At 42.8% G+C, this 25,861-nt stretch overlaps 1 protein-coding gene across 20 annotated transcripts in view; it reads left to right on the top strand.

Annotated features, from left to right (window-relative positions):
* The window catches only part of EPS8 (EGFR pathway substrate 8, signaling adaptor), an 861,544-nt gene that overhangs the window by 634,615 nt on the left and 201,068 nt on the right, over window positions 1-25,861 (top strand). The window lies entirely within an intron of this gene.

The following is a 25,861-nucleotide window of genomic DNA, read 5'->3' as shown; positions in this document are numbered from 1 at the left end:
ACTCAGACTATTAAATCTTAACTAAAATATGGAAAATGTCACCTTTCAGTTAACAAATTGGCTGAAAAAGATCAATATGGTTTTATCTGAAATTGGTACAACCATAAAAACATATGCTATCTAATTGACTTTGTAACCCAATCCTTTAGCAGAGTTATTGCTCATCTTGAACATGTTGCCGTCTGTTAATATTATCAATGGAGATATCTGTTGAAACATTACCATTCATACAACCTCCGATGCTCTTCAAGCCCTTAACCTAGGCTCATCATCAGTCACTGACACTAATAGGTTCATAGCTGATAAAATCCACATCGCAAAAATTACTCAGCAAGGCTGTTCTTATCTCACCTCTCTTGCCTGTCCTGGCAATTGGAGTCAGACAAAGTGATCTCATTACAGGAATCCCAATCAGTGAGAAAATCTTGAAAGGTATGTTAGTGACTATCTGTCCCTCAGAAATATCTTTCCTGGCCCTCTTAATTTTGGTTACCACTTTGTTTCATTTGCAAGGTACAATCTTAGTTGGCCAAAATAAAGAATGATGAGATGCCAGTAAATTTGAATAGCACACAGACTAACATATCTATGCATCATTCTTAACATAAACATTTGGATTTGTTCTCTTGGGTAAACCTAAGCAGAATATATATTCTGCGCAACCATATTTATGTATCTTATACCCTAGCAATTTTCTGTAGAAATAATAGACTTGTAACTGTATGGAACACTTTGTTTGGGGACTAAACCTGAAACCCAGAATTTAATTTCCAAAACTGAAAATTAAAATGGAATTTGGCCTCTTTAACTTCCTTGATAAGAGATTTCACATCAGTGTTCTTACTCAACAAACCAAAGTTTGTTTCATTTCACCCAAGTCCTCATTCCCCAAATGGATGTACATTGAAGAATTCTCTCTCAAAGTTGTCTCTTAACAGAGTGAGTACAGCCACATCCTTACTAGACGCATCTAGAACTGCCAGTAAATCCTATACAATTGTAGTTAACTGATTAATGTAATACAAGCAAGCAACTCTGTATGTGGCCAACATGTTCAAGTTCACTTGGAAGAAAGAAATGGATTCAGAAAACTGAGTTCACCACATATTCAAAACTATTCTCAGATCGCTTTCAAACAGCTGATCAAATCCTACAACTTTCTATGTAATGAACTCTGATACTGCTTCCCTCGAAAAGCTGTTCTCCAATAGTTTGCCAGATTTAAGTATCCACATTACTGCTTTACATGTTTTCTGCAAGGCACGGTCATTCTTTGAATCAAGGACACAATCTATAATAAAGTCTCATGCTCCTATAAACTTTCGCAACATAAGTTAAATTGCACAACATATTTTTTACGAACCTTAAAAAAAAATACCTTAAAGTGAAATGGCAATCAGACTTGAGTACATGTATTCTAACAAAAGTCCTTGTCCTGCCCTTCTGGTTCTTTATATTCAGCATTAATTTTAACTTAAGAATGTAAGCAAATTAATTATGCTCAAAGCTCATAGCCTCAACCTCACAAGTAATCAGCTCCATATTGGTCATGGTCATAAGTTTATCCGGTTTCAATGGACAGAGAGTATTTAATGTCTGAAACTAATCAATAAATAGACATTTTACCAACTGCCTCTGTTATTCTAAGCAATGTGTCTCATCCTGCAGACTTACCTTACGACACAAAGTACTAGAGTTCAGTCTTCAAAAGCATTGTCTTACACAACTAGAAAGCCAAACAGAAAGCAAGTATTGAAAGTTGTTTGACAGATAGGTCTGCCTCGGCCCCCCTCAAATGTACACAGTTAACAGTCGCGTTCCTGCAATGCCTAAGACACTTACGTAGATATCTGCAGTTGAATTCACGTTTGCCTTGATCCAAATTCCTGCAACTCCTTCTCTTTGATCACTCTCTTGTTGCTCTCATTGTTACTTTGAACCCATTATGTATTTTGTGGTTATGATATATGTTTATATGGAATCTGATGTTATACCTGCTGATTACATTTTGGCATTAGATGACTGACAAAATATAGTGCATTCTATTTAATAAAACCTGACTCTATTTACTAGATTTATATAGCGCAATCCAGACTAAGGATGTGTAGTAGGGCTTTACTGAGTAGAAAGCAAGGGAAATGTGATAACTGTATGAGGACTGTTCCCTATGCGTTTACAATGCATTTTTCATAGACGTTTTTAAGAATTACTACTGCAAAAAAGGCTGAACAGAATTACACCAAATTTGTCATGAAGCTATATCTTGGTCCAGAAAGTGTGCTTTTTGTGATTTGGTGTAAATCTATTAAGTTTTGGAGATATTAGGCTCCAAAAATAGGTCTATATCTGGACATTTGTCCTCTAAACCTAATTTAAAAAAAAAACAAATACAGGGCCTTCTGATTGGTTCAAGGAGTTTTTTTTCCCCTTAGGCCATCTGACTCTGCAGGAGGCAGTGATCTGATTGGCTACCAGCATCATTAAGGAAAATGTTGCCGGCAGCCATTACAGTACTAGGAGACTTATAAGAGACTTATAAGTGGGCAGATAGGGACACCCTACCCCCTTAGGGTTTTTGGGGAGGACCCTGATGGATCAAACACCCCCCCCCCCCCCCAGCCAAATAACAATAACAACAAGCATTGGTATAGCCAATAGGTCTCGCCTTTGGGACCTTATAAGTGTTTAGCCATGCAACAGTTAATGTTACTGCACCAAGGATATTGTGCTGGATAACTAAACACTTAAACGGTCCCAAAGGCGAGACCTATTGGCTATGCCAATGCTTGTTAGCATTTGAGTGTGATTATAGAGGTATGGGCGAAACCGTTTAGGGCCGTTCCGTCCAGAATTTGATGGCCTGTGGTGTGTAAAGCACTGCTAGATAACAAGGGTATAAGAAGTCGGGAATGGGCACAAGTGAAGGGTATGACATGAAATTCCAAATGTCAAAATCATAAAATGTGTGATTTAAGATATGGATGTCGTTTAAGAACAAATGTGTTATTTTCATGAAAGTTAAAAGCAACCAATAACTGCATTGTAAATAGAGACACGAATTTTCCATTTTTACTATAAATGCTTCCCTCTCTTTATTTTAAAAATCACAAAGAAGTAGAGGTTAAGGGTCTGATTTGCAAAGGGACTTACGTGTAGTAAAGGTAGAAGTGTGGAGTCTCTGCACTCTGGGCAGCCTCTCTGTCCAGCGCACTGCAGTGAGTGCAGTGCGGGGATTCTGCCATGAGTGAAGAGACACGTAACTTTATTGCATATTAGTCCATTTGTGATTTGAGCCCTAAGCCTTCATTTAAGGGTCTCACCATATGTTCAATCATGTCTGCTAGATCAAACGTTATGCATATAATCAGAAGCCCTAGTATTAAAACATGTATAAAAAATTGGGGATTGATTCAGTAAGGACTACAGACGCCAGAATCAGTATTTTAGCTATATACACATATGAATGCCTCTGAGCCCATAAATCACAGTATTGCCTTAGCTTTCAGTCCTTTTTATTGACTGAAAGTATCAATATTATTTTCCTATTTTACACTTAATTTGAAAAGAGTAAACACTTCATCAATAGACTTTTTTTATCTCTTACATAAAACACTCAAATATTTTGTACACTTATTTACACTTTTTGACATAAACATAAAACAAATAGTGTATCGATTGTGCAAATCAAATCTCCAACATGAAATGTATTTGCTATACAATACAGTACATAAATGTACAACTGTTTACACCTTTGGGACCTTAACTTGGTTGGTCCTCAATTATCTCAGTCTTTTTTGGTCCTTAGCAGGGTCAGAAGCGATTTTTTAGATATTTTTATGAGGGAGCATTAGATTTATTATATTTCCTACTCAAGGGGAACATAAACACTTTAGTGCTTTTCCCGATATGTTCTGAGTCTCTGCTTGTCTATTGCCGACGCGTTTCGACCTGTAATATGTGGACCTGCGACTTCGTGGTGAGGTCTTCTTCAGGGCTTATTATGTTTCTGAAAGGACATCTTTCGCCTGTATGGGTAACAATATGCCTAATTTTAGTGTACATTCTTTTAGATGCCTCTTAATAGTGAATCAAATCTGATAACCTTACGTACCGTATTTTCTATTATTCGGGTTTTCCCAGACTGGCAGCTTCCTTTGTCCTATAAAAATATGTATATTTTTATTAGGATAGGATTGCCCCTATGGACATAGAACATATACACCCATTTTAGACTTGCTGAGTTCTTTGAATGTGTACCTACCCAGTCTTATTCGTAAAGAGATAAAAAGCTTGTCCAATTTCGTAATAACTTCAGCTCTGTACGTTCATGCAGTTGCTTGTTGCTGTAAGAATTTTAAGAACGTATTTTAGTGGTAACGTGGGGAACAAATGATTTCTACTCTGTTGTCATGCAAATAACCCGTGTCTAAGTACCTCACCCCGCTGTGGAAAACGGAGGGTTGGCTGGTTATCGTTAATGCAGGTTGTGGGATGGGAGCGCTTGTTGAGGTTTTGTTCTTGTGCCCGTCAATAGACCTTCGTGCCCCACCCGTTTGTGGTGTTAGTTGTCAAACTTGGTTCTGTTATCCTCTTTAGAACTTACTTTCTAAACGGCAAAAAAAAATAGAAAAAAAAAAAACCGAAATAATCACATTTATTAAATAAATTGAAGGACCCGCAAGGGAGAAAAAAAAATTGTTACTGTGTAAAAAAAGGCGAGGCGCGCACGGTATGAACTGCGCAATGTGGGCGCAGGGTGTGCGCACGGTGAAAAACCAGAAAAAATAAATACATAACTTAGCATTTAAAAAAACGTACAAATTCACTGAAAAAACCATAGGTTTCACACACGTTATAGTTAGGAATTAGCATTTAAAAAACCTTGCAAATTCACTTAAAAAACCATAGGTTTCACACGTTATAGTTAGCTGTACATTTCACTCGTAAAAAACCAATGAAATTCCACGTTATAGTTAGATCAGGTAACTATAACTTGCGCGACCGCAATCCACAATGTGTCATTTCAGATGTCATCATTGATGTGATGAGTGATGTCACTGACCATGTCATGAGTGATGTAATATGTGACGTCATCAGCAGTTTATTGTGGGCGCGCAAGTTATAGTTACCTGATCTAACTATAACGTGGAATTTCATTGGTTTTTTACGAGTGAAATGTACAGCTAACTATAACATGTGTGAAACCTATGGTTTTTTAAGTGAATATATATATATATATCTCCAGTAGATAGTTCTAGTTAGGACCTTGTTTCCATAGGAAATCCGCAACATTCTATTTGGAATAACTTTGGCACCGGTTGACGAATCCTCGCGAAATTTTCAAAATAGGTGGGGCGCTCCGCTCCGCTCCTACCCTGAAAGTCTCGGGGGGGATTCGTCAAGCGGGGGCTGAGAAAAACGCGTTTTCCCCATGCAATTTTACATAGGGACCTTTAGTCCAAGGTACAGCCCGAACGGCTGAACAGAATTACTTGAAATTTGAGAGGTAGTCCTCAGCTCAGGGATGTGCCTTTTGCATATATGGAGTCCATCTGTTCAGTAGTTCCTGAGAAAATCAAAAGTAAAATCATATATATATATGTGGGCGGAGCCTAACCACACATCTCATCCTGAGATCTGATTGGCTGTCAGCACTTCATCCAAGAAGTGTTGGCAGCCATCTTGGGACCAATATACATGATAGCACCTCATTAAAAAGCATTGCAGTTAATAGAAGGTTTTAAGACTTTAGTTACATTATAAATGATTTGTTGATGGTACCATACTCATTTTAGGAATTGTGGTATGTTCTAAGGTGATTTCACCATGTGAAAAAGCCTTCTGCTGGGATATCATGATTGAGAGAAAAATATTTTCTCATGCTTTTCCCACAGAGGTTTGGAAGGTGATCTATAAGCTAAACTGAGAGCTTATTTTCTGTAAATTCACATTATCTTTCTCAGTCATGTGAGAATGAAGTCTGACATTCTCAGTAAAACATGTACATCCAACAAGGGCAGAGACTGTCAGTTGATTCCTTTGTGTTATACTGCAGCTTACCAGAGTGTTCTAAAGAACAACTAGAGCGCTAACAGTCCTACTTATGATAAACGTATGGCACACCTGAAGCCATCTTGCTTGGATTAAAGTGGTAACTCTTAAAATATTTAATTTAAAAAGGAACAAAATGAGGGGGTTCATTTTTCCATAAAAAGTATGATTAGTGCTGCAGAAAGAAAAATTAGGGCACATTTTGAGTGACTTCTCAAATCCTCTTCTATTTCATTAAAAAAATTCTGACATGCAGACTGAAACATGCACTTTCAATACCAGCAGCAGTTTTCCCTGGTGAGCAGTAGCTTTACTACAGTGATCTAATGAGCAAAAAGAGTGCTAACATTCTGAATTAATGGCAAATGTGTGACACATCTGAATGCCTTCTTGATGGAATCAAAGTAAAAAACTGAAAGTATTTCCTACTGGGGAGACTGCAGTAAATGAGGAAATTAGGAAACTTCTTAACACATAAGTCTCCCAAGATGGCTACCAGAGACAAAAGAGCCCAAATGTAGCCCAAATATCACCCAGATGTAGCCCAAGTATAGCCCAATGACAGAATGTCCCAGAGTGTTCTTAAAAACAACTAGAGCGCTTACTGTCTTCATTATGACAAAAGTATGGCACACCTGAAGCCATCTTGATTGGAATAAACTGGTAACACTTAAAACATTTAATTTAAAAAGGAACACAATGAGGGGGTTCATTTTGCCATAGAAATTATGATTAATGCTGAAGAAAGAAAATGAGGGCACATTTTGAGTGACTTATCATATTCTCTTCTATTTCATTAAAAAATTCTGACATGCAGACTGAAACATGCACTTTTAATACCAGGAGCAGACTTCCATGGTGAACAGTAGTTTTACTACAGTGATCTAATGAGCAACTAGACTGCTAACATTCAGAATTTATGGCAAATGTGTGACATATCTGAATACCTTCATGATGGAATCAAAGTAAAAAACTGAAAGCATTTCCTACTGAGGAGACTGCAGTACATGAGGAAATTAGGAAACTTCATAACAAATAAATCTCCCAAGATGGCCACCGGAGACAAAAGAGCCCAAATGTAGCCCAAAATCACCCAGATGTAGCCCAAATATAGCCCAATGACAGAAGTGTGCAAAACACTTATTATTTTGTGTTTTTGCAGTGTTATATAGTGCAGACTTGTCAGGTATTGGAGTGCTTTACATGAGCATTGGTTACATCACACAAGAACAAATTCATTTTGGTTGTAGACATGGGGAGACTAAGTGATTTGACCAGAATCACAGAATGTCGAGCTGAAGCAGAAACTCCAACCTGGTTCCCCAGTTGTAAAGTCTGCAGCTCTGGAAGTAACACCACATCCTCTCCCCTAAGTGCAACATTTAATCAAGTGGTCAACTGGATAAAAAAACATAAAGATAACAAATAATTTAAAAGTGCTTTGTCGCTATGTGAAAACTCAGAAAATATGTCCTTATTTTAGTCTTTTCGAGCACTAACCTAAATTTTGATGCCAATAAGACCCTCTCATATATGTAATTTCTAAAGGAAATGCTCTAGGTATTACAGTTTTGATTACATCAAGATGACGTCAGGCGTTCCACACTTTTGTAATAAATATAGAATGTTAGCAATCTAGTTGTTCATTAGGATACTGTTGAGAGGCAGAGGCCAGGGGCACGGACTCTGAAATTTGAAGGCAGGTAGGAGGGTGCAAAGGCAACAATTTAACCACACTGAGCAGGCAGGCAGGGTCGTGGCAGCACAACAGACTATGGAGGGCAGTGGAAAGGGGGCAGAGGCAACAAACTAACAATACAGGACTTGCAAGAGAGGCTGTGGCAATGTAATAGACCATTGTGGGCAGAAGGAAGAGGCAATGGTAGTACAACCATACACGCCAACAGACCCGATTCAGCCAGGAAACGTCCAATGTTTTTAAGCTCAAATGGGCTTTATTTGATCTGTCTCCTGTCTACAATCTCCTCTTTTTCAATGTAACTCAAAGGGGAAAATCAATACCCCAGGTTTTTTTCAAAATCTCCCTCTTACCAAGTTCAAAATGTTCGCAAGTATGGTACATTGGATCATGGAAGGAAATGGGGTAGGGACATGGACTTGGATAACAGAGGACAGGAGGGACATGGAGAGGTGTACCAAACTGACCCTGCAGGGCAGGCATCAGGGTTTGCAGCAGCACAATACACCACACAGGGCATGCGGGACGAGAGTGCAGCACAACAATCCATAGAAAGCAAGAGGGAGGGGACAGGACCATGCACATGGACAACAGAGAACAGAGGGGCAAGAGGCAATGGTAGCTAGCTGACCATAATGGACAGACAGGAGAGAAAGCTGCAGCATAACAGACCATAAAGGGCAGGAGGGACGGATCAGGGACATTACAATTGAACAGACCAGGCAGGAGGGAGGGAGTAGGGGTCTGCACATGTAAACAGAGGGCAGGGGGCAAGGGGGCAGGGCAGGAGCAGCAAGATAGCCATGGAGGTCAGGCAGGATGGGTACTAGAAGCAAGACACACCATGAAGAGCAACAGTGAGACTGTGATGGCATACACACAGACCATGGAAGGAAGGTGGGAGGGGGTCAGGGGCAGCTAACTGACCACGGAGGGAAGGTGGGAGGGGCCATGGCAGCACAGAAGACCATGCATGGCAAGTGGGAGGGTTAGTGGCAGCACAATGGCTATGATGGGCAAGAAGGAGGGTGCAGGGGCATGCACAAAGGACGATGGAGGATAGAAGGGAGGGTCAGGACCTGTGCACAGACAAGAAAGTTTAGGGGAAGGGGCCTCACAACAGAATGCACGGGGCAGGCAGGAGGAGCAGTTGCAGCACAACAGACCAGGGAGGGCAGAAGGGTGTGGCAGTACAATGGACCATGTAGGACAGGAGGAAGAGGATAGGGGCATGGCATGTGGACAGGCAGGGTGGAGGTGGCAGGGACCGGTTACAGTCATCTGACAATGCTAGGCAGGTGGGAGGGGAGTGGCAGCTCAACAGAGCACTCAGAGTAGAAAGAAGTGGCAGGTCCATGGAACATGGTGGGCAAAAAGGATGGAGCAGGGACATGCACAAAGACAGCGGAGGGCAGGGGGAAGGAGAATAGGGGCAGCAAACTAAGCACAGAGTTTAAGCAGGAGGTCAATGATGGGGCATTGAATTGGGCAATGGAGGGCAGGAGGAGTGGACTGGTACATCATACTAAATTGAGGGCAGTGGCAGCACATCAGACCATGCATGGCAGGAGGGAGGAGGCTAGTCCATGGATTCACACAACAGAGGATAGGGAGGAGGGGGATGGGGCAGCAAGCTAACTGTTCAGAGAAGGCGGGTATTAGGAACTTTATTGTTTTTAAAACGTGTGTCTGTGCGAACTACTTAAAATATGAACAAGTATGCAGCATAATCTCACTTTTATTCAGGAAGAAGAGGACGTTTGTGACTGTGACTCCGGGCTCACTTGGCAGAAACACCCCCTGACCCTCCACCCCCTATCGCAAAATGTAATGCCCGTGAAAAGGGTAGGTGAACACAGTGTTATATAGAACATAGTCCTGAGAGCACGATTGAAAATGAAAACTAGATATAGTGTATGGTATAAACAATGCACCAAAAAGTGTGTTATAAGATGAACCGGGCGTGAAATATAATATGCAATACATTGTGCGCAATGACAGATTCATTGGAGAGCGCGAGATAGCACAGGCACTAGCGCGTGCTATGCGATATGCGCCTTGGAGTGTAATATGCACAGGGCAGTGTTGTGTAACCTAACTAGTCTCTAAAGTTGTAATATAAAATATGTGCTGGGGAGTGTAACGTTGCATATGCACTGTGACAAAGATATGGATCCCAGATTGTAATATGTATGGCATAGCACTGTGCGTTATAACATAGGCATCGAGGAAGGCACGTTAGATGGGGCAATATAACCCGTGCGAAGACAAGTGTGGCATGACATATTCACGGGGTGGTGTTACAGTGCACATGGGCTAGAGAGTGTCATAGCATATGCACTAGCTGGTGCAATACAACACAGAGGTGTGTGGCACTCAGCAGGCAATGGTGGGTGTAACACAGCATTGGGCTCTGCCAGGAGCGTGCTGTGACTCTCAAGTGATGTTCGTCCCCTTTCCGGAGAGTAAAATAAAAAGTATTACACATCCGGCAGTGGATATGTGTTTTATTAACCGTGAGGGGGGTTTCTTGCATAGTTTTGGTCGAATTTTTGTCGAATCCCCTTTGAATGGCTTGGTGTGCATGTGTATTAAATGTGCCCGTCAATAGCTACCCATGTTTGTATAAATAAACGACAAGGGTGTCTACCGGGATTAGGCACGGTAGGGCATCAGACATGTCAGAGCTTCACTAGTGGTGTAAATACATTCCACGTGGATTCATTGTATGCATAGTCGCCTTTTAATGAATATCACGCAAATCGTCATGGTGATAGGTAAGTACGGTTTGTACAGCATGTCCTAGGTGTGTCTATAAATATATATTTTTTTTAAATAATAAAAAACAGTGGCCGGCCCTGGGGATTGGGGTCAAAAAAATATAATTAGGAGACAGGCCCTGGGGGATGGGGTCATCAGGGACAATAAATTAGAATAAGAAGGGGAACCACACAGCCCCCCTTCTTAAAAAATTAAAATAAATAAAAGACTGGCATCGCGCCGGAGGCCACGCCCCCTCCTTGCAGCACTCTGCAAACGCGCCCCCTGGCGAGTTGTAAGTTGGGGAATTAATTCCTCTACAATACTGAGGGTCCGTGAGGGCCAACTAGCCCAACCGGCATCTCCAGTATGCGCCAGGGAGCTGCGCTGCAGACAGGTGTTCTGAGGCCAAGCCCCTTTTTACACCTCTCTGCAACGCAGCTCTGTGGTGCTTACTGGAGGTACCTAGTGGTCTAGTTTGACCCTAGGGACCCTTGGGATTCAAGGGGACTTAATCTCTCAACTTAGAACAGCCACAGGGCGCGTTTACACAGTGGTGAAGGGAGGGGACGGGGCCTGAGGTGACGTGTGCAAACACGCACTATGGCACGTTTTAAATTGGGGATATAATTTCCCTTCAATACTGAGGGCCCCTGGGGGCTAACTAGCCCACCAAGTGCTTCCAGTAAGCGCCACTGAGCTGCATTGCAGAGAGGTGGTCCAGGCCGTGCTACTTTTTACACCTCTCTGCAACGCAGCCCTATGGCACTTACTGGAGGTACCTAGTGGGCTAGCTGGACCCTAGGGACCCTCAGGATTCAAATGAACTTAATCTCCCAACTAAAAACGGACACAGGGCGTGTTTACACAGTGGTGAAGGGAGGGGACGGGGCCTGAGTTAACGTGTGCAAAAACGCCCTGTGGCCTGTTTTAAGAGTTAGTTTTAATCCCCCTGCCCTATTATATACTAGGGGCTTACAGAGGAGGTCATGCTAATCACAGGGGGACCCCAACGCATAATGTTCCCTAGTGTATGTAGGTGTTTTCACTGTATTCTAAGTGTCTTTTAACATAGCACTGGCTCTAGGACTGGTTAGTCAGACTCAGTTACCACCAGTATCCGTCTGAAAAAGTTGAGGGTACAGGATGATTTTGCAACAAGGCTTCTTTCTGCTCTTCTTTTTGTTCTTTCTGCACGTTATCCTTCTTCCTGCACTTTTCTTCGTCTTTGAGGACTTCTGTTGCTTCTTTCTGCACTTCTTTTTTTTCTTTCTGTGCATTTTTTCTTCTTTCTTCACATGTCCTATCTCTGTAGGCATAGTTAGAAATTAGCATTTAAGAAAACCTTTGAAATTCACAGAAAAAAACCATAGGTTTCAGGCACGTTATAGTTAGGAATTAGCATTTAAAAAACCTCAGAAATTTACTGAAAAAACCATAGGTTTCAGGGGTGTTATAGTTAGCTGGACTTTTCACTTGTACAAAACTATTGAAATTCCCCCGTTATAGTTAGTTCAGCTAACTATAACTCGCGCGCCCGCAATGCACTGCTGATGACGTCACATATTACATCACTCATGACCTGGTCAGTGACATCACTCATGACATCACTGATGACATCTCAAATGACATCACTGATGACATCACTGATGACATCATCCTTGTGATAGAGTGGCAGACCTCCTCTCACCCTAATATAACCTTTGATACACACATTCAAAAATAGAGACTAAAACTTTCAAAACAATGGACATACCAATACCAGTTAAAACAACCTCTTCAGTAATTCTAAGATCCACATACACATCCACTCATTCACCAACAGTCCTATACAGTCACTCATACATGTACTCACTCATCATATGTACTCATACACCTATACATCCTGTTACACAATGCCACTCATCCATAGAGTTACTCACACACATAGTCACTCATGCTAATAAAGAATCAAACATACATTTACTTGCATATACAGTTATACACACACCACCACACTTACTTCTACGGAAACTTACACATACTTAGTCTTTTAAACAATCACTTATAGAAACACATATTTATTCATACAGGAACTCTTTCAATCTCTCACTCTCACATATACTCACTTATATACACCAATAGTCACATATACTAGTTTAAAACATATGTAGTTACTCATAAAGACACTATTGAGACAGTCATTCACTCACTAACACACCCTTACACACACTCATCCACCCATACAGTCCTGCACACATGCTGTCTTTAACACATACAAACAGTGAGTCACTCATTCATGCACCTATGCACTACGAAATACCCCCCACCGAACCATGCAGACACTCAGACTGATACTCAAAAAACCAACTAATAACCTATATAGACACCCATGTAGCTACTCACCAACCCATGCAGCCACTTATACACAAAGTGAGAGACTGATACAGATATTTACATATTTAAACATTACTCACTAAGCCATGTATTCACTATGATACACTTAATCAGTCAGTCACACAATACATTTTTCAAAAACAAATCATCCATTTAGACACTTATATACCCATTTATTCTTCCATCGACCTTGAGATATACATATATAAAACATATTTAATTTTCAGAAAAACACACATTCACTGGATGATGTCATCAGTGATGTCATTTGAGATGTCATCAGTGATGTCATGAGTGATGTCACTGACCATGTCATGAGTGATGTAATATGTGACCTCATCAGCAGTGCATTGCGGGCGCGCGAGTTATAGTTAGCTGAACTAACTATAACGGGGGAATTTCAATGGTTTTGTACAAGTGAAAAGTCCAGCTAACTATAACACCCCTGAAACCTATGGTTTTTTCAGTGAATTTCTGAGGTTTTTTAAATGCTAATTCCTAACTATAACGTGCCTGAAACCTATGTTTTTTTTCTGTGAATATATATATATATATATATATATATATGATTCCAATGGTGCCCTTCAGCTTTGAGAACGCACTCGGCAACTGCCTCCCGTGGGGTTTAAACATCAGCTTGTGTCAGCATTCCTGGAATTAAATCATCGCCCGACGCGTTTCAGGGTACTTCACCCCTTAATCATGGGCTGCTTAAACAAAGTTAGTACACGAATGTTCTCCTTTTAAAGACGTTGTTTAATTGGCTCATTATCCTCAGTGGGTTGTGCTTAGTGCTTAGAGCATGTTGGGACTCGTAGTCCTAAGGAGAAAAATAGTACCTTTCCCACAGTGGGTTCGTGCACTCTTTGTATAGTAAAAGTCCATTATTTTCCTCTTGTAGGCTCCCAAACACTGGCACAAGTTCTTTTCATCTGGCAGAATGCGCTGAAAGTGGTTTGAACACAGTTTTCAATCCTCAGCCTCTTAATATTGAAAGATGGTGCTGTTCTCCACGACGCAGGCCGCCGTGACATTAATTGATTCCAATGGTGCCCTTCAGCTTTGAGAACGCACTCGGCAACTGCCTCCCGTGGGGTTTAAACATCAGCTTGTGTCAGCATTCCTGGAATTAAATCATCGCCCGACGCGTTTCAGGGTACTTCACCCCTTAATCATGGGCTGCTTAAACAAAGTTAGTACACGAATGTTCTCCTTTTAAAGACGTTGTTTAATTGGCTCATTATCCTCAGTGGGTTGTGCTTAGTGCTTAGAGCATGTTGGGACTCGTAGTCCTAAGGAGAAAAATAGTACCTTTCCCACAGTGGGTTCGTGCACTCTTTGTATAGTAAAAGTCCATTATTTTCCTCTTGTAGGCTCCCAAACACTGGCACAAGTTCTTTTCATCTGGCAGAATGCGCTGAAAGTGGTTTGAACACAGTTTTCAATCCTCAGCCTCTTAATATTGAAAGATGGTGCTGTTCTCCACGACGCAGGCCGCCGTGACATTAATTGATTCCAATGGTGCCCTTCAGCTTTGAGAACGCACTCGGCAACTGCCTCCCGTGGGGTTTAAACATCAGCTTGTGTCAGCATTCCTGGAATTAAATCATCGCCCGACGCGTTTCAGGGTACTTCACCCCTTAATCATGGGCTGCTTAAACAAAGTTAGTACACGAATGTTCTCCTTTTAAAGACGTTGTTTAATTGGCTCAAGCTGATGTTTAAACCCCACGGGAGGCAGTTGCCGAGTGCGTTCTCAAAGCTGAAGGGCACCATTGGAATCAATTAATGTCACGGCGGCCTGCGTCGTGGAGAACAGCACCATCTTTCAATATTAAGAGGCTGAGGATTGAAAACTGTGTTCAAACCACTTTCAGCGCATTCTGCCAGATGAAAAGAACTTGTGCCAGTGTTTGGGAGCCTACAAGAGGAAAATAATGGACTTTTACTATACAAAGAGTGCACGAACCCACTGTGGGAAAGGTACTATTTTTCTCCTTAGGACTACGAGTCCCAACATGCTCTAAGCACTAAGCACAACCCACTGAGGATAATGAGCCAATTAAACAACGTCTTTAAAAGGAGAACATTCGTGTACTAACTTTGTTTAAGCAGCCCATGATTAAGGGGTGAAGTACCCTGAAACGCGTCGGGCGATGATTTAATTCCAGGAATGCTGACACAAGCTGATGTTTAAACCCCACGGGAGGCAGTTGCCGAGTGCGTTCTCAAAGCTGAAGGGCACCATTGGAATCAATTAATGTCACGGCGGCCTGCGTCGTGGAGAACAGCACCATCTTTCAATATTAAGAGGCTGAGGATTGAAAACTGTGTTCAAACCACTTTCAGCGCATTCTGCCAGATGAAAAGAACTTGTGCCAGTGTTTGGGAGCCTACAAGAGGAAAATAATGGACTTTTACTATACAAAGAGTGCACGAACCCACTGTGGGAAAGGTACTATTTTTCTCCTTAGGACTACGAGTCCCAACATGCTCTAAGCACTAAGCACAACCCACTGAGGATAATGAGCCAATTAAACAACGTCTTTAAAAGGAGAACATTCGTGTACTAACTTTGTTTAAGCAGCCCATGATTAAGGGGTGAAGTACCCTGAAACGCGTCGGGCGATGATTTAATTCCAGGAATGCTGACACAAGCTGATGTTTAAACCCCACGGGAGGCAGTTGCCGAGTGCGTTCTCAAAGCTGAAGGGCACCATTGGAATCAATTAATGTCACGGCGGCCTGCGTCGTGGAGAACAGCACCATCTTTCAATATTAAGAGGCTGAGGATTGAAAACTGTGTTCAAACCACTTTCAGCGCATTCTGCCAGATGAAAAGAACTTGTGCCAGTGTTTGGGAGCCTACAAGAGGAAAATAATGGACTTTTACTATACAAAGAGTGCACGAACCCACTGTGGGAAAGGTACTATTTTTCTCCTTAGGACTACGAGTCCCAACATGCTCTAAGCACTAAGCACAACCCACTGAGGATAATGAGCCAATTAAACAACGTCTTTAAAAGGAGAACATTCGTGTACTAACTTTGTTTAAGCAGCCCATGATTAAGGGGTGAAGTACCCTGAAACGCGTCGGGCGATGATTTAATTCCAGGAATGCTGACACAAGCTGATGTTTAAACCCCACGGGAGGCAGTTGCCGAGTGCGTTCTCAAAGCTGAAGGGCACCATTGGAATCAATTAATGTCACGGCGGCCTGCGTCGTGGAGAACAGCACCATCTTTCAATATTAAGAGGCTGAGGATTGAAAACTGTGTTCAAACCACTTTCAGCGCATTCTGCCAGATGAAAAGAACTTGTGCCAGTGTTTGGGAGCCTACAAGAGGAAAATAATGGACTTTTACTATACAAAGAGTGCACGAACCCACTGTGGGAAAGGTACTATTTTTCTCCTTAGGACTACGAGTCCCAACATGCTCTAAGCACTAAGCACAACCCACTGAGGATAATGAGCCAATTAAACAACGTCTTTAAAAGGAGAACATTCGTGTACTAACTTTGTTTAAGCAGCCCATGATTAAGGGGTGAAGTACCCTGAAACGCGTCGGGCGATGATTTAATTCCAGGAATGCTGACACAAGCTGATGTTTAAACCCCACGGGAGGCAGTTGCCGAGTGCGTTCTCAAAGCTGAAGGGCACCATTGGAATCAATTAATGTCACGGCGGCCTGCGTCGTGGAGAACAGCACCATCTTTCAATATTAAGAGGCTGAGGATTGAAAACTGTGTTCAAACCACTTTCAGCGCATTCTGCCAGATGAAAAGAACTTGTGCCAGTGTTTGGGAGCCTACAAGAGGAAAATAATGGACTTTTACTATACAAAGAGTGCACGAACCCACTGTGGGAAAGGTACTATTTTTCTCCTTAGGACTACGAGTCCCAACATGCTCTAAGCACTAAGCACAACCCACTGAGGATAATGAGCCAATTAAACAACGTCTTTAAAAGGAGAACATTCGTGTACTAACTTTGTTTAAGCAGCCCATGATTAAGGGGTGAAGTACCCTGAAACGCGTCGGGCGATGATTTAATTCCAGGAATGCTGACACAAGCTGATGTTTAAACCCCACGGGAGGCAGTTGCCGAGTGCGTTCTCAAAGCTGAAGGGCACCATTGGAATCAATTAATGTCACGGCGGCCTGCGTCGTGGAGAACAGCACCATCTTTCAATATTAAGAGGCTGAGGATTGAAAACTGTGTTCAAACCACTTTCAGCGCATTCTGCCAGATGAAAAGAACTTGTGCCAGTGTTTGGGAGCCTACAAGAGGAAAATAATGGACTTTTAGTATACAAAGAGTGCACGAACCCACTGTGGGAAAGGTACTATTTTTCTCCTTAGGACTACGAGTCCCAACATGCTCTAAGCACTAAGCACAACCCACTGAGGATAATGAGCCAATTAAACAACGTCTTTAAAAGGAGAACATTCGTGTACTAACTTTGTTTAAGCAGCCCATGATTAAGGGGTGAAGTACCCTGAAACGCGTCGGGCGATGATTTAATTCCAGGAATGCTGACACAAGCTGATGTTTAAACCCCACGGGAGGCAGTTGCCGAGTGCGTTCTCAAAGCTGAAGGGCACCATTGGAATCAATTAATGTCACGGCGGCCTGCGTCGTGGAGAACAGCACCATCTTTCAATATTAAGAGGCTGAGGATTGAAAACTGTGTTCAAACCACTTTCAGCGCATTCTGCCAGATGAAAAGAACTTGTGCCAGTGTTTGGGAGCCTACAAGAGGAAAATAATGGACTTTTACTATACAAAGAGTGCACGAACCCACTGTGGGAAAGGTACTATTTTTCTCCTTAGGACTACGAGTCCCAACATGCTCTAAGCACTAAGCACAACCCACTGAGGATAATGAGCCAATTAAACAACGTCTTTAAAAGGAGAACATTCGTGTACTAACTTTGTTTAAGCAGCCCATGATTAAGGGGTGAAGTACCCTGAAACGCGTCGGGCGATGATTTAATTCCAGGAATGCTGACACAAGCTGATGTTTAAACCCCACGGGAGGCAGTTGCCGAGTGCGTTCTCAAAGCTGAAGGGCACCATTGGAATCAATATATATATATATATATATATATATATATATATATATATATATATATATATATATATATTCTCACTGGAACACTGCGGAAAAAAAAGATTAAAGGGATGTTTTAGCCTATAGGTAGGTGAAAATGTCAGATAAAACATGCCATTTTAAACTAATAAAACTACTGAAGTTCGCTGGTTATAGTTTACTCAAGTAACTGTAACTCATGCCCAAAGGTAATTATAACTTGCACCCTCACCATGCACAGACCTGTCATCAATGATGTCATTCCAGATGTTGCAAACATGTTATCAATTAAGTCATAGATGATGTCACGAGGGATTAAAATGTGAGTTAGTTAGCAGTGCATGGCACGGGTGTGCTTTACAGTTACCTTAGGGCACAAGATATAGTTAATTGAGAACTAGAAATGGTGAATTTCAGTGATTTTGGTAGTTTAAAACGGTATTTCTTAACTGACATTTTCACCTAACTATAACGCCCCTTTAACCTCTGGCTTTCTTGGGACAATTACAAATTATATGCAAAGGGCTCCCGTCCCTGAGCTAATTAGGGTCCAGGGGATCCCATCCCATGAGACCCAACATCATTATGAAAGGGGAGTGGGCATGCGTAGATATATAGATAAGTGACAGTAATGATCCGTACTCCTACTATGCAAACCCTAACTAGATGTACCCAAGTGTACCTAGCATGTTTGTATATGTATAGCCAAGAATCCCCTTAGGATAGATCCAACCCCATTAACTGATGTGGCTGAGAATTGAAGTGCCCAGTCTTGTTCTTTAGATGGACCCCCCACGACGAATGTCAGATCACTGTGTGCTGGAGTGTCTGTGTACAGGGACCTCAGCGTCTCGTGTCGGCCTTTCAGCATGGAAGTCCTTCTCCCCTGGTTTGCCCAGTGAAAATGTAGTGCTTTTATATCTGAAAGGTACCTTCAGGTTTCTAGAAGTGCACTATGGGCATGTTGGGCAAGGATGACGATAGTGGTGACCCTTATACAGAATTATTATGCAGAAGATGGTAGTCCTGCTGTGATACTGAGAATCCTCCTGCATAATAAATGTGGCTAGTTTTCGGGGAAAACCACACAACATTTATGTAGCACCTAACTAGGTAAAAGGTTAGTGCCAGACCCGTTATGTAGAACAATGGTAGGACAGATGTAGGTAAAGGGTCGTGCAACTACCTATGCCTATATTGGGGTACTTTGGGGTTCATAATGCCTTTTAAGCATGTGCATAACTGCTTTCTACGTCTCTTGACTTTAAATCCTATTTTCCTCATTGTGATTATGTCCACTCGTCACATGAGTGAACTTAGGGCAGTTTCAGTGCAGCTGTCCTATGCCACCTTTGCCAGACTAATTGGTGCTGACATCTTGGGAAGGCTTGACATCCTTACATGTTGAGCAATCCATCACTCTGCCTGTGCTCTTTGCTTCCAGTCACACTTTGAAGAGGTTAGAGGCTTCATTGACTGGACTCCAAAAGGGCTTATGCTTTTAGATTGATCATACCATTGTTCATCGAGTGAGCAAGAGTCATTTTATGAGCTTCTCTGGAGCAAAGCAAGGGAAGTCTGTACAAAAGACAAGCCTGTTGGGGTGGGTAGTCTTCTGCATTAAGATCTGATATCCACTGGCCTAGAAGCAGGAGAATGAACACCCCATTGCTCCAGGGCTAAAGATTGCTACTGCTTCGGTCGCTCAAAGAGGGCCTGCCTTTGACATCTGCCAGGCTGCGATGTGGGTGTTCATGTATATGTTCATAAAGCACTGCTACCTTGATAGTAAAGTTCAGCGGGAAAGACATTCATCCCCTGTGCCTGCAAGGTTTTTAGGTCTGGGTTCACTACACAGATCACCCACCTGTTTTTTTTTTCTTAAGGTGAGGAATCTGCAGTTAGAATAACTATCAGAATGACAATTTACTTGCCTTCAGTAATGCTCAGGTGCGGCCTCTATATTCTCTATATAACCACAGATTCTTCACTGCTCTCCAACTTCCCTTTTCTGTGGAATGGCCTCTTTAACATCTAAAAAGGTCCCAAGTTATTGTTCAGCACATTTGCACCGATTGTTCACTCTTTGAATCAGTAGGCTCAGAAACAGAAAAGGACAAGAAACTGACGCCTGTGAGCTTGGGTGGCGCTTATATTCTGCTCCACTCTCACTTGGGTATGGAAGCAGTGCTGAGATACCATGCAGGAGCACACTGTAGTAAAATGTTTATGGATCCAGTCTGGTGCCTAGGGAATATTCAAAGGTGTGGAATCTTCAGTTAATTAGAGCATCGGCCAGAAAGAGCATTAGCTAAAGTAAGTAACTTGTTCAACAGACGGGGTTCAATTGATAAACACATCATGTGATGCTGAAATACTCACTCACTCACTGCTTCTTTACAAATGCAGTAAGAGGGATACTCCACTAGTTGCACCTTGCGTGGACATACTGGTTTCATTAAGATTAACTGATGGTTTACCCTCCTGAAGCATCCTTGTTCATTGTTAATCTGTGTTGGAAATCATGCTTTTTCTTGATAGGCACTTTTTTATTGTGTTGAATTGTTGAAAGTAGCTAATGACACGACTTGTAGGTAACAGTCAGCAGAATCTATGACGGGATATAGGGGCCTGGCACACTGGCAGGTTTTATTTTAAGGATTAGGAACCTAGGGATGTACTAAACAGTAAATTTAAATGAGTGTGCAGATCCCAATACAACACTGTAGTAAACATTTTAGTCATTGGGGCATCTCTTCTAGGATGCACAACCTCTCAACCACGGAGGTAGCATGCTTTCTCATCAGGCTGTGCTCCTCACTGGGTGGGCGCCGCAGTGCTTAGCAGGCCTCAAGAAACTGCTCTTTACTGGGGATCTTTTTATGATCTGTATTCCTGGTGTTGTCCACGTCATAAGACGAGGCCCTTTAATGAAATCATGAAGCAAATATAGTAGAATGAGACAGAATGAGAGTTAAAGTTAGCTACGGACAACCCTTTCTCTGGAGATTTATTTTCAGAGATTGTTCGTGCCAGGATTAAAACATATGTGTGAGCCTGTCGAGCGTGGTGATGAGCTCATGGTTCTAAAATGAGGTCAACATGTTTCATGCCGAACTATCTCTGAACAAGTCTGTGGCAATTCATTAGGCTCTTGCGTTGAATACCCTAATCTGCTTCACGGGTTCTGGTGTTAGGGTACCCAATAATGTGCAAATTTCGCATCTAGAGAAGACGATTTTACCCTTTTATAAGCGTTCTTTGTGCCAGTGTGAACTATTTAGATCGAAGCATGAGGACACTTTTTGAATAGCAAGGAGACGCTTCTCATCAGGCTAACCTTGTGCATTTTGCAGAAACTTGCAGTGAAAGCCTAACCTCTTCCAGTGGGTGAGCAGAACTGCGCTCTTAAATTTGCTGTTAGGACTGCGGCTTTCCTCAAATAAACCACACTGAAGAATGTTGTAGGAGGGAATAGGACGTTTTCCCCCCAGAAACAGAGAACGGACAAAAAGGACAGGATTGGAGATGATACGATACTCTACACTTCGTGAAGTCAGACGCCACAACCAGCAGAGCTGCTGATACCGGAGTTTCTCCACCGCTATGCCTCTGCCACTGCTGTGAGGTAGTGTGGGGATGTATACAGACAGTGAGCTGCTACCTGTGGCCGGAGGCTCAAGACTGGGCCAGTCCTTGCAGAACAAATAGACTAGAAGTTTCCGGCTTGGCAATTTGCGCTGAGTGGGAAGCGCGAGGTAAGGCCAGAGCGTGGTGGTAGTAGCTACCACCTGCTGAGTGTGAGGCTGGGCCACTCATGGAAGTGGGCAAGCTAGGTCTGGGCGTGGCTTGCGGTTGACCTGGTGATCTCCTGCTCTAGGCCCTCCCGCCCCTTCTTCCCTCTTTATGACCTCATTTACCTCCCCCCTCAACACGCTGTGGTTAATATTAAAACAAAAACAAATTGGATCTAGAACCCTGTGCAGGTTCCGATTCTCTTTCAACTAAAAAGAAAACAGGGCTCCAACCTCTCGCACATGTGAGCTGGTAATGCTCTTACTTCAACCTACAACTGACAAAAGACATCATATACTGTAACATACTGTCACTCATCTAAGCGGGAATGTGTGTGGCTGTATAGCTCAGTGAGAAGAATTATGAATACGTTGAAAACAAGGCGAGGCTTGCGGCCGGCTCTGTAAGTTCAGATCCAGCCTATTAAAGGCACTGCACTGTGTTGTCAACCACCGTGAACGGCATTGGGGGTACAAGCGGTACCAAGGGCAAAAGACAAAAATTCCTCCTTTCATTCCCACAGCTGGATTCTCTGCACAATATTTGCCTCTACAAGTCCACAGGTATAGGTCCTGAAAAGTGGAATTTTAAAGACAATCTGTGGATGTGTTCAGCTCACATCTGAGGAGTTCCTGATAACATAACACAAGTTGAGCCCGGGTAAAAGTGTCCTCTCCACAAGTTTAGACCTATATTCAGATGGCAAAACAAGGCTTAGAGCCTTCGCCCATCCTGCTGGTGCAGAAGCAGCTGGCTTTAGGTCAGTGCGGCTTGCTCGATCTGTGGGTCCGTTTCTATACTCTCCCTTTTGGTCTTTGGTCTTGGGGGCGATCTTACTGAAATACAGATCACCCTAATAAGACTTTGACTCCGTGTTCAAGTGATTTATTTCAGATAATATATCGTTCTCCACTAAGCTCCAGCTTCAGGTAGCACTTATAGCTGGTTGAATTGGGCCTTTTAAAATTCTAAACAGAAAGAAACGGCATCTGGCCTGAATTAAAGCTAGTGCAGCTGAGGGTTGAGACATGACTGCTAAGAAGCTACGTTCTGGGAAACTGATTTATATAAGAGCTTGCAAAAAACCCAAAGCAAATCCATTAAGGAATAAGTCAATCCAGATAAATACCTTAAAAGGTTTTAATGCTATGTCCACCTTCTTCTCTAATAGCGAGGCAGGATCAAATGAAATGGCTGCTATGAAGAAAAATTCTGAAGTGCTGCCTGATAAGGTAGAGGTGGAAATAGAAATGCTCGGTGCGTCAAACCAAGTTCCTAATGTACCTGGAGATAGTGAGATTTGGCTATCCAGTGAAGCAAGTATTGAAACCAGGGAGGAAGGCCCTCTATTGGTAGATTTTACTCTACCAGATATCAACATGGACTTGGCCATGAAAGGCCCTCAGCCAACTGAAGTACTTACCGTTTCCATCTTTATCAAACCTAGGGTAAAACATAAGGGATACACCTACCAAGTAGCCAACCAGGGAATAGGGCCCTGCTCTCTGGATTGCTTGGAAAGGGTCCTGTCCTCTATATTGGCCTTGATGGAAAAATCGGTGTCCAACTCTGATCACATTTTGGATTCCCTTTCATCATTGACTAAATCTGTCATTTGGCCCTAAAGACTTCAGAATGGAAAAACCTCCCCACCTTCTCCTGCTAACTCTAGAATGTCTGTTCTTCCCAAAGGGAAATGCTCGACTCAACATCACTACTGTAGTTCAATTCCAATCAATCTCAAGTAAATGTTGCCTTAAATACCAGATGCAAGGACTCTGTTACTCTGGCTAGCGCACCTTTCAGTAGGGAAGAAAGGGGAAGGAAAATGTGGATCTATTTGGAAAAGGCCAGCTTTTTTCGCTGCAGAAGTTTTTTAAGATTGAGGTTTCGGCGCTATTTCCATCGTCATCCCCTTGCCCTAATGTTTCAAAAGCGAGTAAGGTAAAGAGTGTCTTCTCTATTTTCCATAAAAGTAATGATATAACAGTCCAGCCATCTGTAGCGGAGGATGATGAGATCAATAGTAAAAATAAAAAATGTCCACATGCAGGATATGGCAAAGAAGAAAAAGCTCAGCAAAAAAAATTAAAAAAGAACAAAGGTTGCGCTTTGGCTTAAATTCAACCATGTACTCCACCTTGATTGCAGCATAGGGGAAGAAGGACAAGCTGAAGCTAAAGCAAGAGACATTGTCGTCACCAAAGAACACCCATATTCTAACACCAGACTTGCAAGTAGATATAACACACCAGCTTCCAGCCCAGTAATGGTGACATATCATAAATTGAATGAATGAGTGATGCAACTTATAAAGTGCACAAATGCCCCGAGGAGTTTTGACGCTATAAGGGGCAAAGGGAGCAGACGCAAGCTGTGAAATGTCAGCAGTAATCATTGATTAAATAACCAGTTTTTGTAGCTTTACCTAAAGACCGGGAGTTACGGCGTTGTTTCAGTTCGAGTGGCAAACAGTTCCAATAAAGAGCCGTAATTCTGAAAAAACATCATCCTCTCGAGGTGGCATGTCTGAAGGAAGCAACCCTCAGCAGACTGGCTGAGCATGAGCGCAGCATTCTTCCATAGTGTACCGCATTAAAATTGTTCTTGAGGTAGGCTGGAGCTTTACCGTGGAGTGTTTTATATGCTAAGCAAAGAGTCTTGAAGGTGATGCGGTGGCAGCCCAGGAGCCAGTAGAATTGTCTGATGAAAGCCCTAACTGACTGAAATTTGGGAATTCCTAGAAGAAAACGTGCGGCCGCATTTTGCGTGGTCTGCAATTTCTTCAGTGACCCTTAAGGAAGGCTGTTGTGAAGACTGTACAATAGTCCAGTCACAATTAAAATGAAGCGAAAACCATTTTAAAGAGATCAGCCGGAAGAAAAGTTTTTTTTTTTTTATTCTTATGATTCTAAGCCAATAAAAGGAAGAAGTGATCAGGTTGACTTGTTCTTTACATTTTAGTTCCCTATCCAGCATGAATCCCAGGTTTTTTTACTTTGAATGTTGGTGTAGGAGCCGAACCCAAATCAGAAGGCCACTAGCTAGAAGGCCAGATGGCCGGATTGTTATTGAATAACCTCAGTTTTTGAGGAGTTGAGCTTCAGATAATTGTTGGCCATCCATCTGCTCACTGCACTTTTTTTTTTTTGTTGAAACATTTTTTATTGTTTTCATAGCAACAACTCCGTACAAACCCGCTTCCTCCCCGGTCAAAGAACTTATTGCACATACAGAATTATCAGCCAATAACCGGGAGAATAAGCTTCCAGCCCAAACGGGCCCTCCCCCCTCCCTCCCCACCCCATGTCAGTGTGCCTCCTGTCTTTCGCATCGCTCCTGATGTGCCCCCTCCCTGCCATAAATCAGACATGGGTGCCCGCCCTCCACTAGAGAACCATGGCTGTCCCTCGCGCTTAGCCACACCCTTGTTTCCAGCGCTCGCTACTACTCCCCTTCTACTCCCCATTCACCACCTCCTCCAGCCCGCCAGATGTGTCCCCCTCTGTCCCGTTGTTAGCCATCAGCCCCTGAAGTTCCACCACCAATGCCTCCCACGCACGGGCCGTCGCCAGCGCCTTTTCGTCATCCCTCCGAAGAGCTAATTGCAACCGGAGCGCACCCTCAGCCCCCGCCCAACGCGCAAAGGCTGCCCTCCACCGCAAGAAGCTAGGCCCCGTCCTGGACTTCCAGTGCATAGTCAGTTCCCTCTTGGCCATTATCAATCCTAAGTCGTAAAACTTGCTAGTGACCTTCGTCCGGCGGGTGTGTGGGAACCAAAGCAGTAAACAGGCCCCCAGGTCCGGGTCATTAACACGGTCCGTCACCTGATTTAGGCAATCCATAACCTCTGCCCAATAATCACCCAACTGAACGCAGGACCAAAACATGTGACGAAAATCAGCACCCTCTCTTCCGCACCGCGGGCATTGCGAGTGCGCACCCCCAAAATATTGCAATATTTTAACCGGCGTCAAATATGCCCTGTGCAACGTGAAAAATTGAACCAACTGGAACCGGGCATTGTGCGTTCCCTTCCAGGCCCTCCGCACCAGCGTGGTCCAGGTAGTCTCGGGGATCGGTTTCT

Source organism: Triturus cristatus, chromosome 4_1 (genome assembly GCF_964204655.1).
Source record: "Triturus cristatus chromosome 4_1, aTriCri1.1, whole genome shotgun sequence".
NCBI classification, from domain to species: domain Eukaryota; kingdom Metazoa; phylum Chordata; class Amphibia; order Caudata; family Salamandridae; genus Triturus; species Triturus cristatus.
This window is presented reverse-complemented; position numbering and strand designations above follow the sequence as displayed.